The sequence below is a fragment of the Phocoena sinus genome, chromosome 7 (assembly GCF_008692025.1).
Source record: "Phocoena sinus isolate mPhoSin1 chromosome 7, mPhoSin1.pri, whole genome shotgun sequence".
NCBI classification, from domain to species: Eukaryota; Metazoa; Chordata; class Mammalia; order Artiodactyla; family Phocoenidae; genus Phocoena; species Phocoena sinus.
In genome coordinates, this window is record NC_045769.1 from 56,645,674 (window position 1) to 56,663,622 (window position 17,949).

Consider the following 17,949-nt stretch of genomic DNA (forward strand, 5'->3'; position numbering starts at 1 on the left):
TCTGTCTAGATAGCAAAGATTCTGTGTCTTATCAAAATAATTTCCTGTGTTTGTTGTTTTTATCAGGTCTTTGATTACTTGAGTAAACCTAGTCTTCTTGCTATTAAAAGAGCTAAGTTTTGCTCAGAACTATGTAACCTTCTGTATTTGCATTCAAAGTCTTTGTCACTATGGTTAAATGGCTAAGTATTGTTTCACAGTGACCTATGATCCTATATAACCAATTGTTTTAAAATCTTTTGATGTTTGTTTACAAACTTCCCAAAATCAAATTCTAAATAAATTCTTTTCGATTTATAACTAACTTTAGGATTTCCCAGAGGGTCCGTGGAAAATCACAAAAGACTTGTTCTTTCTCCTTATAAAAAGGGAGAGGTTAAACTAATTAGGCTTATTTGATATGTTAAATTACATGAGAAGCGTTGTCAAATAAGTAATATTAAGCCTTCTTTATGCTGTATTTGTATAGGTATATGTTATAAGTGTTCCAGAAATTGAGAGAAATTCTTGGAAATCTGATATGTTCTGGTCTAATGTAACCAGTCACAATTATTATCTTAAAATGTGTATGTCACAGAAATAACCGAATTTCCTTGTCAATTAAATTGTAAAAAACTCTCATCAGATCTTTTTTTTTCTTTTCTTCTTTTTTCTTTTTTAGATCTTTAACCATGTCCATTTTTTATGTCTTTTATCATTTACACAGTAATTGTTTTACTCTGATGCTTTTGCAGAAGTGTTCTTGCAAAGGTGCTTCATCTTTAAGGAGATTCATGGAAAGGACTTTGAAGTACAGGTTTCTAGTAACTTTAAGATCATAAAACTGAACTGGGTAAGAACTTCCAGAACTAATGGAAAAACTGGATTCAAGCAAAATAAGTGTTAATTACATGGGACTGAACGAACTGAGGAGGATGACTATAATTTTTTATGACTTTTTGTTTGAAACATTGCTGGTTCCTTAATGGGTTTTTTCCCCAGATTTAAGGAAACCTTTTCTCTTAATTTATACATGACATGTAGCAATTTGGTAAAATATACCTTTGTAAACACAGATGAAACATTTACTTTTTCTCCCTACCTCATCCCTCTATAATTAGAAAATTCTTGAGTATTCTTCCACAGCAATAGAGTTAGCTATTTGCATAAATTCAGTATGAATCAGTTCTCCTTGTAACAGGACACAATTGGAAACATGGACTATATTACCAAGGCTTTGACTGGAATGTCATATTTGAGAGAGATATACATGGACTCAGATATGACCAAAGTTTATGGTCAGTCACTGTAAGTTTAATGCAGACAAATTGGTTTAACTTTATCTTTTTTTTAATGGGGGAAACTGTAGAGAGAAAAATTATGTTTGCACCTTTGTAGCTATTATATTCTAGTTCTGTTAATTGTCTTTAAGGTTTTGCTATATACCTATAAACTGGTCTGGATTCTAAAGTCTTATAGTTTCCTCAAATATCTTGCTACATTTCCAATTTTCTCCCCCTTTTCTGATTTGGAATCACTAAGAACATAGAATGCCCTTGAACTGTATCAGATCCTCCTAACTACCTAGATGGCAGCCAAACTTCAGGGATTTGAACCTTAGGTATACATCTCACAGCTGTATTCAAGTCAAATGGACTAGGAAGAGAGGTAGCCGACTTAGAGGTAGACTGCTTCCTCTCAAGGCGCTGGATCAAGACTTCGTGAAACCCTTTCTTCTCCTTCTTCTCTTTACTCTGGCATTGACCTGGAAAGATAACACTATTGTCCACATCTCCCAAGCCATTGCTAAGGAGGGTATCTAGAATCTGGAAAAACTTTTTATTTCAGGCTAGGAGATTTACTTCCTGAAAGCACTGAAAGCCTAACTGACCCCTGGCTTGAATGGGCAAATTCAACAATTTCCGCAAATGAAGCCATTAGCAGTGCCACTTCAGTGGAAGCAGTTTGTGCCCCAACAAGATTTATCTTTGTATGTGGTGGTTATCATTCCCCTTTGGCCTATGGATGCCTAAATGGCTAGTGTATAACTGGGAACACACCTCTTAGGTTATCTAACCATGTCCCTAAACAGTCCACAATCAAACTGAGAAACCTCACTGGCCAACACCCCTGAATTTTGCATCATCGGGTTAGAAAGGACCTACCAGGCATTTTTCATGATTCAGGATTCTCTTCCTTTGGTAGGTCCCTACTTCCCTGGTTAGGAGTAAATGTGAATGAGGCTATGATCAGGAACGTCTCCTTAACTCTTGAAAGTATTGTGGAATCTACTGCTAAGAAAATAGCTGCCCAACAACAGTCCTTGGACTTTCTGGTCAAAGTTGGTTCTTGATAATAAGATAGCCCTTGATTATCTTTTAGCTGAACAAGGAGACACCTGTTCTGTAGCTAATACCACCTGCTGCACCTGAATTAACACTTCTGGAGAACTTGAAACTCAGTTACATACGATCACTAATCAAGCCACTGGCTTAAAAGGGTGACTCCTTCATCTAGTTCTTTCTTTGACTTATTTGATTTTCATTGGTTCAAGTCTTGGGGACCGTGGCTCTGAGGTACACTCCAGACATTGGGAATTATACTACTAGTAATAGTCATGGTAGTCTCCCTGGCATGTTGTATTCTCTCAAAAGCCTTAAATGCATGTTTGCAGCCATTAACCATTAAGCAAATAACCTCCCTAAGACTGGAATGCCAGAAAATGAATGAAGACAATGACCAACTAAAAAATTGTGAGCCTGAAGTCATGACCTGTGAATACCACACAAAGGATCAATAAAAGCTGTGAGAACTACAGAGCAGTAGCTGAGAATGGCACTAACACCTTAAATTTTTCTTGTCATACCTCTCAGTTAAGCTGCCCAAAGGATGGGAATTGTTAAAAAAAGAGACAACAGGCCCCAAATGGAGTCACCTGTGCTAAGCCCATGTCAAAAAACCAAGACTTAGTACCTAACCTAATTGCAGTTACAACCTCCCCCAGGAATGTGATCTTAACCAGTCAGTCTGGAATTTCCTGGTCAGCACTAGTGAGGTAATCCACCTGATAGACCCCTTCCATCCACCAAAGAAATGTGAGGTAGTTTGCTCTTTCCTTGTCCTGCCCACTTCTGCCTATAAAAGTCTTCCATTTTGTACAGCTCCTTGGAGCTCCTTTCTATCTGCTAGATGGGACACTGCCCAACTCATGAATCATTGAATAAAGACAATAAGATCTTTGGAATTTACTCAGTTGAATTTTGTTTTTTAATAATGGCTTTATGAAGGTGGTATTGTAACTGAGCTTTGAAGAATAAGTAGGATTTGGAAATGCAGAGATGGGGGAATGGAGAGTGCCCCAGGAAGATGAACTATGAACAAAGGTGATGGGAAAGGAGGTCAGAAGGTGTGGAGTGTTTGTTTGTAGCAGAAATAGTTAGTAGTTCAGTTTAGCTGGTATGAAGGACATGTGAAGAGAAAATGATGGTGAAAACTTAGCTGTAACAATAGGTTGGACTTATGTACAGGGCATACACAGGCATACTTGAAGATATTGCATACTTGGTTTCAGAACACCACAGTAAAGCGAATATCGAAATAAAGCATATCACACAAATATTTGGTTTCCCAGTGCATATAAAAGTTATATATATGCTATACTGTAGTCTGTTAAGTGTGCAATAGCATTATTTCTAAAAAAGGGAGACAAACAACAATGTACATACCTTAATTAAAAAGTAATGCTGTTGGAAAAATGGCTCTGATAGACTTCCTTGATGCAGGATTGCCACAAACCTTCAATTTGTAAAAAAAAAAAAAAGGCAATATCTGCAAAGCGTGGTAAAGCAAAGAGCAATAAAACAAGGTATAACTGTATCAGGCAATGGAGTTCAGCCTTTATAATTTGGGCAATAGGAAGCCATTGAAGGTTTTTGAGCAGGAAAGTGGTGAGCTCATGACCATGCTTTCAGAACTCAGCAACCAGGTGTGACATGTATTAGAAGAGAGAGGAATGTGATTGTAACAGCTGCCGTTTCCTGAGTGCTAATGTATTAGTCCACTTGTATGGTGAGAGTAACAAGGTAAAGGTGGTGGTGAGAACTGAGAGTAACAAGGTAAAGGTGGTGGTGAGAACTGAGAAAGAACAGATAGAGATATTGGGGTAGTTAGAGTTTACTGAATTTGATGGGTGTTGCATATGGAAGGCAAGGAGGGGCTCTCTGGCTTGGGTGAGTAGGCAGATAAAAGTAAGGGCCTAGCAAGTTTGGGGGGAGAAACTCAGTGTGTTTATTTGTTGACGCAGGGAATTTAATGTAGTGAGACAATTGGGCAGTGATGTCCAGGAGGCAGCTAGAAATGTGGGCCTTGGGAGAAAAGCTCAGGACTGGAAAGATTTTCAGATGACCTGCAAAGTTATACCAGTAGATGGAGAAACAGAAGACTGGATTAAATTACCAAGGGAGAGTAGAAAGAGTGGCAAAAGATGACCAAGGGTGAGTCCTTGGGGTACACTCATATTGGGGAAAGGGTGACAATGACTCTGCATCATAACCAATTCATCAGATTTCACTATCACCTGATAGCCTGTGGACAGGAGCAGAGAAATTAGACAGTGTGTCCTATCCAGAGTAGGGATCAGCAGTATTGGCTGCCTAGGGAGGGCAGTGGTGATGGAACCAGGGGTGCTGGTCAAAGCCTTGCTAGAATGTCTCCCTATGGATCTCAGGCTTAGAAAGGTTGTCCAGTCTTGGTTTTATAGGGGTTCCATAACAAAGTACCACAAACTGGGTGGTTTAAAACAAAAGAAATTTATACTCCTCCAGTTCTGGAGGTTAGAAGTCCAAAATCAGGGTGTTTGCAATGTTGGTTCCTTCTGAGGACTGTGTAGAAGAATCTGTTTCATGCCGCTTTCCAAGCTTCTGGTGTTCCAAGCTTCTGGCATTCCTAGGTGTTCCTTGGCTTGTAGATGCATCTCTCCAGTCTCTGTCTCCATTGTCACATAGCATTCTCCATGTATCTCTGTGCCTTCACATGGCCTTCTTCTTATAAGGATAAGGACACCAGTCATGTTGGATTAATGACCTTATCTTAACTGATTATATCTGCAATGACCCTATTTATGGATAAGGACACATTCTGAGGTACTAAGGGTTAAGACTTCCACATTCCTTTTGGGGAGGATACAATTCAACCAATAAAAGGCCTGATAGCAAGAAAGAAAGTAGTGTAGGTAGGGGGAGGAGGAGAGAAATGGGGGCTGGTCAGTGTGGTAGAGATGCAGGTGGAATTTTTGAACACTAGAGAACAGTGGAAGTGCTTTTCGCCACAAATGAGTCTGAGTTTGAGATGACTGTATTGGTTTATACACATTTAATTACACCTCTAGCTTTAGAATATTTTTTTTCCATCAGGAATTGACTTGGATCTGTAAGTTGGGTGCTTTCCTAAAGCTCCAGCATAGATGGACCCAGCCCTCTGCAGAGACTTGGAATGATAATCTGGTTGCAAGTGGGAGGCTAGGGGATTTGCCCTAAGCCATGTTTTATGGCAAGCCCATAATATTTATATGGTTTGTTGTTATTTGGGGTGACCTGGGGTTAGGGGAGCTGTTGGAAGTAAGGGGAGCCAGACTCCCAACCAACCTTTGGACGTTCACTGATCTCTAGTTTATTCTTTCATCCTGCTGACCTTTCCAGATGTATTGTAACTGTAGTAACCCTAATGTGTTAGTTGAAAATGGAACCAAGACGACATGATTTCCATGCTCTCAGACTCACTTTCTGGCTCCTGCTCATCAGCAGGGAGGGCAGTGTGTGAGTTAACTTTTCTAGTATGGTAGTTCAAGCATTTGGGGGCAGCCTTTAGCAGCAGCGGTCTTACATAATGATGACACAGGCTTTTGCTGCCCTTGGAACAGTGAATAAGAAACTGCACACAACATAACACGACCTGTGTTACAACACAGATTTTGCAACTCACACAAACAGCAAGGTACACATTAAGTACAGTAGAATGGTTGCTTGTAGGCCAAAGGAGGAGGGTGGGGGGAGACCCAAATAAAGTGAGATGACTGATTGATAAAACAAGAGGGGGGCATTGCAGAGACTGATAAGGAGAGGGTACTATAGACTAAGGAGTGTGATTAATACAACCTCCTGCGTCAGAAGTTTTAAAAAACAAACAAAAAACAGCCAGAATATCTGGGTCAGAACTGCAAATCCACTGTCCACTAGCTTTTTGGAAGTTAGCTAACCTTTCTATCCCTCAGCTCATCATCTGTAAAATGAGATAGTATTAGTACCTACCTCATGAGATCGTTGTGACAATGAAATGAATCTGAACGTATAAAGTGCTTAGAAGAGCACCTGGCACCTAGTGAACACTCAACCAGAGGGTTGAGTGAATTAAGTAAAATAATCCATATAAAATGCTTAGCACAGCACCTGGCCCATAGTGTTCAATCCACGTTAGTTAACTGCTGTTGTCATAGGCATCATCGTCATCACCACCATCATTTCTTTACATGGCCAACACCATGCCTGAAATGAGAGAGAGAGAGAGAGATGGAGACTGTTTTGCACCATTGAAAGACAATGCTTTCTACTATGCTAATTCCACCTTCATCATTCCTTTTGTGAAATCTTGGGCAAGTCGCTTCACTTCTTGCAGTATTGGTTTCCCCAAGTGAGCCTCGTACACCTGTCGTCAGCATTAAATCTCACTCTTGGCACATCACTCCCTTGGAAGCTCTAGTGCTGGAACCCCGCACTTAGTTGTATTAGTTGCTGTGACAGGACCCAAAGCAAAGGCAGGGGCCTGATCCTCAGGGAAGTCACATTGGTCCTTGTGAAATTGCCTGACCCCTTAGGCATGTCACACCCTCTAACACAAGCCCTATCAGTGTAGCCTTACTTGAACCCCAAATATGGGGTCATTGGGAACTATTGGTGCCTCATGGAAGCAGAGGCCCACCCAAGATGGGATAATCTGGGTTACCCATCGTTGTCTCAGGGATTCTACTCATCTTGTTCTGACCTTTTATTTTCTGTTTTGTGTCAGAGTTACCAAGGACTTGCTTTGTCAGTTGTTGTACTGATTCACAGCTCTTCTCTCATTTAGTCCTCATAACAGCCCTGTGAGGAAAGAACTGTTACTCTCATCACTTTGTGAATGAGGAAACTGAGGCACAGGGAGGCAGAGTCATTTGCCCCAGGTTATACAACTAGTAAGTGGCTGAACCAGTGGCTGAACGCTTGCAGCCTGGCAGCAGAACCTTTGCTACTACACCACCCCTTGGAAGTTCCCAGGGAGTTTGGCAGTTTGGATCCAAAGGGAAATTGGACGAAATCTTGATGCGACAATTTCACCTTAATGAATTTATCTGATAGGTCTGTTTGACTGGCTGTTTGAATGCTTATAATGGCAAAAACAAACAAACAGGAAAACAGCTAAACATCCATTTATAGAAGACTGTTTAAGTAATTTACGCTACATAGTTGCAGTGGGATGATGCAGACTCATGAAAAAGAATAATGTAGATTTATATGCATTAATATGAAACTATCCCCAAGATGTAGTCCTAAGTGAAAAAAGAAGCTTGCACAAGTATGTATATTAAAAAAAGATTGCAGGGACTTCCCTGGTGGTCCAGTGGTTAAGAATCTGCCTTCCAATGCAGGGGATGCGGGTTCAATCCCTGGTCGGAACTAAGATCCCACATGCTGTGGGGCAATTAAGCCCGTGCACTCTAGAGCCCTGCGCCACAACTAGAGAGCCAGCGTGCTGCAACCAAGATCCCACATGGTGCAACGAAGACCCAATGCAGCCAAATAAATATTTTTAAAAATTGCAGGGCTTCCCTGGTGGCTCAGTGGTTGAGAGTCCGCCTGCCGATGCAGGGGACACGGGTTCGTGCCCCGGTCCGGGAGGATCCCACATACCGCGGAGCGGCTGGGTCCGTGAGCCATGGCCGCTGAGCCTGCGCGTCCGGAGCCTGTGCTCCACAACGGGAGAGGCCACAACCGTGAGAGGCCCGCGTACCACACAACACACACAAATTGCAAAAGGAATGTATATAACACGCTATCATTAATACTTTATTTATTTATTTATTTATTTTTGTCTGCGTTGGGTCTTCGTTGCGGCACGTGGGCTTTCTGTAGTTGTGGCGAGTGGGAGCTACTCTCGTTGCAGTGCACGGGCTTCTCATTGCAGTGGCTTCTCTTGTTGCTAAGCATGGGCTCTAGGCGCATGGGCTTAAGTAGTTGTAGCACGTGGGCTTCAGTAGTTGTGGCTCACTGGTTCTAGAGCGCAGGTGCAGTAGTTGTGGCGCACGGACTTAGTTGCTCCGTGGCACGTGTGATCTTCCCAGCCCAGGGCTCGAAACTGTGTACCCTGCATTGGCAGGCAGATTCTTAACCATTGTGCCACCAGGGAAGCCCTCTATCATTAATACTTTTAAAAAAGAGGTGGACACACACACATACTTACTTGTAGTTTTAGCTAAAAAAAAAATGCCCCTAGGGCTTCCCTGGTGGCGCAGTGGTTGAGAGTCCACCTGCCGATGCGGGAAACACGGGTTCGTGCCCCGGTCTGGGAGGATCCCACATGCCACGGAGCGGCTGGGCCCGTGAGCCATGGCCGCTGAGCCTGCGGGTCCGGAGCCTGTGCTCCGCGGCGGGAGAGGCCACAGCAGTGAGAGGCCCGCGTATCGCAAAAAAAAAAACAAAACATGCCCCTAGAGGCATATGTAAGAAACTGGAACTAGTGCTTATCTCTGTGGGCAGAATTGGAGGATTAGAGATCTTCTGGGGGAGGCAAAATTACTTCTCATCCTTTTGTACGATTATGTATTTTAAATCATAAATGTTTATTTCCTTTTCAAAAATTATTTTAAAAGAGAACGGGCAAGAAAAGAAGAAAGACTCGTGGGAGGTATGGAGGTTTCAGCCCCTTCTCCGATGTTCCTGTTCACTCCTGGGTTTCTGGGGGAAAATGGTTTAGCATTGCATGCTAGCATTGTTTGAGTGCTTACTTTGTGGCCACTTTTGCACTAAGGGCTTGATATGCTTTGTCTCACTTAAACCTCACAACTACCTACAAGGCCATTTTATTTCACCTCTTTCTTATAGAGATTGCTCACAAGCAGACCTTAGTTGGGAGTGCAACCTGAGCGGATTCTCCAGAGGTAATAAACATCCCTGCCACTAGCCCATGCCCATTCCATTCAGTTGTTAAGGATGTTGAAGGTCTCTTAGAACAGTGGTTCTCAAAATGTGGTCTCCAAATGGCAGCATAATTATCACTGGGAACTTGTTAGAAATGCAAATTCTCAGACTACACCCCAGGCCTACTGAATCGCAAATTCTGTGGGCGTGACCCAGTGGATATGTTTTAACAAGCCCTCCAGCTGATTCTGATATATGTTTAATATTTAGAACCACAGTCCTAGCCCAATGGACTCACCTGGGAAACATTAAAAATACCAGTGCCTGAGCCTTACCTCACCCCAGAGATTCTGATCTAATTGGTTTGGGATGTGGCCTGGGCATGAGTTTTTCAATGCTCCCCAGGTGATTGAAACCACTGTGACCTAGACCTTTGGAAGCAGTCCCCTGCATCTGGGAATGGCTAATGGCACAGTTAGAGCGTAAAATCAAGCTGCAGAGACTAATAAATATGTAGGAGCATCACAACTTTCCAATTTTAAGTCCTGTCCCCTTCCCCAAACCCTGCACCTAACCCAGGAGGCAGAGCCATGGGCGGGCAATGCTCTTTGGCTAAACAGGTATGAACTTATTAGTTTGAGCCCTTTAGTAGTGTTACTTACTTTTTTTTTTTTTTCGATACGCGGGCCTCTCACTGTTGTGGCCTCTTCCGCTGCGGAGCACAGGCTCTGTACGCACAGGCTCAGCGGCCATGGCTTACAGGCCCAGCTGCTCCGTGGCATGTGGGATCTTCCCGGACCAGGGCACGAACCCGTGTCCCCTGCATTGGCAGGCGGGCTCTCAACCACTGCGCCACCAGGGAAGCCCGAGTGTTACTTACTTTAAGCCTACAAATTCAGTCTTTAGTGAACACTGAGAAGAGGCAGGAGAGAAAATATCAAATTATCCACAAAATAATTTAATAGGGGAAATGAGATCTGTAAATGGCACAGTAAAAACCTAATTTTACCAGCTCACCATTTCTTGTACTTAAATATTTTGTACTGAAGATCACATCATATCACATCTCCAACAAAAGAGGGGTTCAATCAGCATTTTGTCTAGTCAGTGAATCCACTAATCAATAAATGAATGAATGGATGTCACTGAAGGAGAAGCTGATTCTGTCTTTGGCATCCACAGCCCAACTTACTACCAATGCCGTTCTTGGAGTGGAGCGTGGGGAATAAAAATCCATTGACAATAAATGTGCTAAAATCAGGTGCTAGAGCTGAATGTCACCCTAAGGGGACTGTAAACCCCAATGGGAGTGGGAAGGGTGAAGCAGGTGGCAGTCAAATATTCCCAGGTTTCCTCCCTGGAATATAGTAGGATGGCACTTCCCCAACCCCTTGGAGTTCTCTGTGGCCGTGTGACTTGCTTGGGTCACTGAAATAAGCAGAAGTGTTGTGTTTTGCTTCTACACAAAAGCTTTAAGAGCCAGTGTGTGATTTGTCCTACCTCTCCGTAGGCTGACGAACCTTCCTGGTTGCCTGAGATTAAGGAATTTTCCAACGTGTGGGATTTAAAGCGCTAAAATTGGGCCACCTCTAGGGATTAATGTTTCAAGTAGTGATCATTCCATAAGCTTGGGTCCAGGAATGAGGGCAATTCATTAGACAAGACTCAGAGCATTGAAATAACTTGCCGGGGGACGCACTGCTAGTAAGATTGGAGATGGGTTCCAGGCCATGTCTGTCTGACTTCAGAGACCACAGTCATGCAACACTCCACCTGGGTGTAGGTAGTCTTTATTACAGGTATCTTTTTAAATTTTGTTTTCAACTGTTGAGACTCTGGTCGACAAAGGTAGGTGAGAACACCAACTTTCTCAAATTCATTGAATGACACTCAATCCACAAACAGGTGTCCTGGGCTACACAAAGATGAAGAAATGCTACTATGATTTCTTCCCTCAAGAACTATATAATGTAGAAGGGAGATAGACATGTACATAGCTCCCTGTATCACAAGACAAGCTGATAGATATTATTAAAACATTTTGTATACCTTTCTGTATTTAGAAAATTTACCACAACAAGCACATATTAGTTTTTTTTAAAAGCATTTATTTTAGAAAGCAACAATGAAAAACAGCTAAAGTATCTTTACCCTTCAGGTTACCAATTCTCAGCACATCAGTAATAATAACAATAATAATAATACCTAGAGAAAGTATATTAATGCTTTCTTTTTCTGAAGGTCAGTACCATTTATTCAAAGATGATGGTACAGTTGCACTTACCTGGCTTCAGTAGGATAGCAGCATTGAGATTTCATTCTATTATGCTGACAAATTTCCCATTGTATTCATGGTTCCTCTTTCACCCTGTGTGACCAATGGCCCAAGTATGCATGCCCACTGGGCAGGATTCTCTGCTATGGATCAAAGACAGCTAACTGGTCCAAAGGAGGGTAGTCTTTGTTAAGGAATGAAGGAACCAACCCTCCCTAAAGATCCTTACCACTGGTCAAAGGCATTAGAATAAAACCTTATCCAGAGAGGGCGTGGTGGTGACCGGACCTGAGGCAGAGGAAATTTGAAGCCCAGGACCTTCCAAGATAACTGGGCTCTCTTGCCAGTCCTGGACAAAGAGAGTACGGTTTCTGGAGAAAGCATGACTGTCCTGCTGTCTGCGGTTGGACAGCCTCCCGGGCTGCAGGGAAATTTTGGTCTCTGAGTACAGTCAATAGTACCACCTGCTTTGGTGACTTGAGCAGGAGTTAAGCAGCAAATGTGTGTATGTTGGAACTGTTTGGGGAATGGAGGTGACAATAAGCAAACAAACAAAACCTACTGCTTTGAGATGTTTTGTAACAGCTGTGCTCCCTACAGAATGGGTTTCCTCATTGCCTGGATCCAAGAGCATCTTCTGGGTCCTCCCTGTTCGAATGCTGAGTGTCCATGGAGAAGATGAGCCGAGGAGGGAGGGGGTGCTGTCTCCCAGCTAAGACCGGGCAACAGTCATGCAGGTAAAATCTCAGCAGCTATGGTGAGGTGGTGCAGAGGGCCTGGGGTCTGTCAACTCCAGGTGAGAGATTTCCCCCAGGTCTATTGGTGAATGTGCTTCCTCTGAGCAAGCCATAGACAGGAATGTCATTGTAACTTGTGCTTGTGACATCTTTGCCCAAGAACAGCACAGATTGAATCTTATGTTCTTTTTTTTTTTTTTCGGTACGCGGGCCTCTCACTGTTGTGGCCTCTCCCGTTGCGGAGCACAGGCTCCGGACGCGCAGGCTCAGCGGCCATGACTCACGGGCCCAGCCGCTCCGCGGTATGTGGGATCTTCCTGGACCGGGGCACGAACCCGTGTCCCCTGCATCGGCAGGTGGACTCTCAACCACTGCGCCACCAGGGAAGCCCTGAATTTTATGTTCTTTATAATATGGAAGGAAATATATAGACTTGCCACTTCTTCATGCCTTGAGACATCTCATAATATATGTTATACGTGATATGTGTATATATATAATAATCATTATATTATTATCCTATTATTCTAGTACTATGCCAGTCAGGAGAGGCTAGATAGGCTGCATTAACACATAACCCCCAAATATTATTGACTTAACATGATAAAAGTTTACATCTTACACCACAATTCAGTGTAGGTAGGGGGCTCTCCTGGGTGACTCCTTTAAGTGGTGACTTTGGGATTCAGGCTCCTTTCATCTTAAAATGCCATCAGCTTGGGAATTCCCTGGTGGTCCCGTGGTTGAGACTCCGTGCTCCCAATGCAGGGAGCATGGGTTTGATCCCTTGTCGGAGAACTAAGATCCCGCATGCCGCATGGTGCGGCCTAAAAAACAAACAAAACGAACAAACAAAAAATGCTTCAACATTTGGCCTCAACAGTTGCCACCAAGGGAGAAAGGAGTACGTTAAAGTCTGTGGCTACGTCCACTACTTCTGCCACATCCCACTGGCAGAACCCAATCACAGGGTCCCATCCTAACTGCAAGGGAGCCAGGAAATGTTGTCTTTTGTGTGCCAGGAAGAGAAAACGAAATTGATGGGTGTCTCGCCAATCTTTCCTGCAAGTTTCTCCAAGGTGAGTTATTATGTAGTATTTTTCTTCTAATTATGCTTTGCATTTGATACCATTTAGGCTGCCTCCTTGCTTTGCACTGTATTCTGTGACATCCACGTGCAACATCCCATTCCTCACAACAGCGCTGTGAGTTGTCAGGACGGATTTAATAGGGGAAATGATTGAGGACCTCGAGACCCAGAGTAGTCACATGACTTGTCCGAAGTCACACACTACGGTGACAGAGCTCTCTCTTAGGTTGGCAGAGTCTCTCCACTGCACCACCCTGTCTACCCCAGAAGCTCAGATCCAAGTGTGCAAGAAATATATTTTTATTCTACTATAAATCAACCTAATTTATCTTTTAAGCCCCTGCTCTCTCTTGGAAGGTGTCAGCAATGAGTCCCATCATTTTAATATCTCTCTGCCTTCGAGGGCGTGTCTGGGTTTGGGGTGGGACATGGCAGGGTTGCAGGGGTTAGTGCCAAGGTACTGGGGGATCCATGTGCTCCTTAAGTCAACTCTTTGAGAAGGCACCAACCCAGATGACTACAGTTTCTTCTAGTCTCCCCACTGATAGTGATGCATCTGTGCCTCCTTCCTGCCCACACGGCCCATGTGTGTCCAGCAGCTCCCTGCTACTTTGGGGCCACTCCAGGGTCCGGGAAGCTTCGTAGGCCCACACCCCACAGCCATTCTTCTCTCCAGGCTTGTGCCTTTCCGAGGAAGGAGGGGAGGGGAGGAGGGAAGGACGCACTCAGGCCTTTGCTCTCCCATTTTTCATCCATCTCTCCTCCCACCCCAGTGAGAGGAAGTGTTTCCTCATCTTCCAGGGAAAACCCACTCTCCCCAAACCTTTTTCCTCCGAATAACTTTGGCTATACACCAAATCCTCTCCAGTCCTCTGAGGGCATTTATAACACAAAACGCAACTCAGAGAAGTTTCTCGTCCTTGTTTTGCTTTTTATCCTGTCACATCATTCCCCTACCTTGAGGCAATGAAACAAGGGCCTGCTGTCCAAGGCATGGAGTTGGGGACGGGGAATACCAAGAAACAAACCATTTCTCAATCACATGTGTATCACATGTAACTTCAGCAGGTCCTGGTGGAGTGAAGTCTCTGTGTCATTTTCCTGCAACTAACAGTGAGGGGAAGAGGCATTGATGGAAGTTATTATATTTGGGAACTAGCACGTTAGACCCCTTCCTCCCTGATTGGTCTTTAAATGTACACTTCCCCCTCCTCCACCTTGTCCCCTATGGCTCCACCTGCAAAGGATTGATCTGGCAATCTTGGTGATCACGTTTTCACTTAAGAACTGAGGACCTGGTCTTCTCAGAGGAAAACCCACAGCTGGGAAAGCCTGTCTATAGATGATTCCTAGTCTTCTAAATGTGGAAAAGGGGATTTGTTTCTCTGTGTGTTTAAATGTTTATCACTTCCCCTACCTCAGCTATGAGCATGCACCATAGAGGTAATCTGTTCCCAGGAGGACATGTCACTGTACATGTCATCCATAGTGATGATGGGAAAAGGAAGCATTAGGACAACTTAAGTGGAAAGATCACTTGTAAGAGCTGCAGAAGTCAGACCAACTGACAGGCAAAGAAATGCTGCCTTAAAGCAAAGCATCACGTAAAAACAAAAATCTGACTTGTACCAAATCCTATTTGCAAAGTGGATTTTAGAATAATTTCAAAACACACTAGGCTTTCAAAAGATGTTTGTTTTAGAGTGCAACTGGCCTCTGGTCAAAAACTGAAGTTTCGGTAATGCACAGTAACAATTGTTGTATAATTACTGGCCACAAAATACCAGGTGCCCAACCAAGCCTTTTCTACCCATTTAAGAGAGCCACGCCAAGCAAAAATGCCCTGCCTAGCCATACCCAGAAGTTCCAAAGCTCAACCTTTGTCACCAGGAAGGACAAAGGAATTAACTCACAGAGCAAAGCCATTATAAGGCACAACCAGGTGTTCTGTTGTAAACACCTTTTGTTAATACATGTTGAGAGTTGAACTTCCTCACATTTAAAGGAGGCCTGCTTGAGAGAGAATTTAAACCAAGCCAGGCCCAAAGTTGTTTTCTTTTTTAGATGTGTGACATCATAACTATGGGGTCTACAGAGTAGGGAAGCGCTGGCTTTGGAATCCAAAGTCTCCCCCAGCTATCCTTTGACCTAAGGATTGTAGTGTTCCCTGTTCTTGTGTGAACAGATTGCTTTAGCATCAAGGGAATGAACTCGAAGAGAACAGACAAAACGCAGGAGTGTTACAGGGAAGAAACATACTAAGAGACCTAAAGATGCACTTCTTCATTATATGTAAGGAAGCTATTTCCTAGATTCCTGGAGCTATAAAAAGCCAAGTGAATTTGCTTAAGTTAATAAATTTTATTGAATTATGATGATAATACCACAGCAAAATGTTTTGTTTCCTCTCTTTATTGCTTCCTGTTAGTTACTAAGAAATCCAGTGTAACTTTTTTGTACTCTCTCTCATTTGTTTTGCATGGGCTTCCCAACATGTGTGTTTGTGTGCCTATATAATTGATAAGATGGATGCGTGTGTGTGGTTGCTACAAACACAGATGTAAGGCTAAAGGTGGGGCCCAGTTTTGTTACAGCAAAACCCCATCATAAAAGCCCTTTGCCAGGTATTGGAACTGATTGTTCTGGACTGAGAGGAAAAGGCAAAATCTTCAGTTCTCAGAATGACCTGAAAAGTCTGTGGTATGAACCTTATTCTTCTTTCCTAACCCTGGGATTAGAATGAAGGTCCACATTCAGCTAAGATGACAAATCTGCTTTGGTTTGTCAGTGTCACATGTCCCAGAAACAGTCTGGGTCCCCCTGGGTTCAGCTGATGGACCCCGAATTCTTCTTCACCAATAGCGGCAGAGGCTGAGGCGGTGGCAGCGGTAGAGTGGACATCACTGAGCAGGGGGTGTGAGCCAGGGGCTATCTGAGCACCTCCCTGTCTTCTCTCTGCATCCCCTCCAGGTTGGTGCTGATCTGCATTTCACACATGAGGAAACCAAGGAAAAGAGATAAGTTATTAACCTGAGCCATGTGGAATTCCTGTTTTTGCAGGTCAGAAAAGTCTAATATCAGCAAGTTCGTATGATTCAACCTAATATTTGCCCAGTTAGTAGGTTGTGATTCCAGAGTTTGAACTCTTACCTACCCCCAAAATGGTAGCTGCATATCTGTATTTCAGATGGCAGGCTAGGGCTCTGAGCAAATGCATTCAAAAATAAATAAACAGGGCTTCCCTGGTGGCGCAGTGGTTGAGAGTCCGCCTTCCAATGCAGGGGATACAGGTTCGTGCCCCGGTCCGGGAAGATCCCACATGCCGCGGAGCGGCTGGGCCCGTGAGCCATGGCCACTGAGCCTGCACGTCCGGAGCCTGTGCTCCGCAACGGGAGAGGCCACAACAGTGAGAGGCCCGCATGCCGCAAAAAATAAATAAATAAATAAACAGTGCTATCAGTAGATGACTTCCTTTCTTCTCCAGTCTGAGGTTTCAATTACTGACTTTATTCACGTCATAGTGTGAAAGTTGGCTGGAGCCAGACAAGACTGCCCTGCCTGTGGCTATTGTTTTTGCTGTGAAGCTGAAACCAGCCCATCAAACCAGCTCTGTCAGGCTGGCTGCCTCCCAGCCTGCCTGCCTAAATGTATCTTCCTCTCAGGATGGCACAGAGACATACACCCCATCTCCCCAGCTGAACTACCACCGCTGGAACCACTCACCTGTGACCACATGCCTTCCTCCTAGAACCATTGTTAAACTCCTCTCAACCTCCCCTGTTAACACACTGATGATTAGTTTATCATCAGATTACGTGAGCTCGGGGCTTGGATCAAGTGAATTTGGTTTGGAGCTGACGGGTAAGGTCAGGAGCGTGAGGGTGAATCATAGACTATTAGATGCAGCAGGAACGTTAGAAGCTGTGTTGGCCGATCCCAGCATTTTACAGCCGTAGAAACTGATGTACAGGTGCCAAAGCTTTGGTGTCTTGATTGTGGAATGACCACATTTTGCCTGGGACCGAAGGGTTTCCTGGAGTGTGAGACTTGCAGTGCTCAAACTGGGAAAGTCCTGGACAAACCAGGACGAGTTGACCACTCTCCTTGCTTGGGAGCCCCAAACTCTTCTGATTCTCTGGGCAAGTCAGATTTGCGCAAGCCCTGACAGCAAAGGCCCCACGGCTGCTTGGTACAGCTCAAAAACCCCAGGTGGAGAAATGACAGCAACACAAACTTACACGGCACAGTTTAACCCCGGCTCGCTCCCCTGAATGGCCAGTATCGAGGCGTGAACTTGGATGCCACATGGAAGCAACCATGTGAGGTAAGGTTGTGTCTGCCTCATGGCTGACTGAACTCTTAGCCTCTTGGGCCAACTGCATTTGGGAAAGCTGGGTGGATTGAGTCAGTCTCAGAAAATAAGACTGTGGTCTGCTTTATTGACTTCATAGAGAGGGCCACTGGGTCTGCCTCAGCCATGCAGTTCACAGAGCCTGCTAGGAGAGGGCCGCTCTGTCTTGTCTGTGCTCCATGTGGCTGCGTGGAGGGTGGAATGGAGAAGTGGTCAGGCAGGGAGAAGGGTCAGCAGGGTGCCCCGTGCTACCATCGCTTCCTCTTTCAGAAGTTTTGTCATTCAGAGGTTTTGAATCCTGCAGTAGGCAGTTATTCTTGGCTAACTTTGGACTCTTTCCTTAAATGTCA

General features: G+C 44.1%; 1 protein-coding gene and 1 pseudogene across 1 annotated transcript in view; both read left to right on the plus strand.

The window, feature by feature from the left end:
- NFE2L2 (nuclear factor, erythroid 2 like 2) overlaps positions 1–17,949 on the plus strand; it is a 105,462-nt gene that overhangs the window by 33,985 nt on the left and 53,528 nt on the right. The gene's annotated exons all lie outside the window — the stretch shown is intronic.
- On the plus strand, positions 3,863–16,480 carry LOC116756757 (annotated as a pseudogene).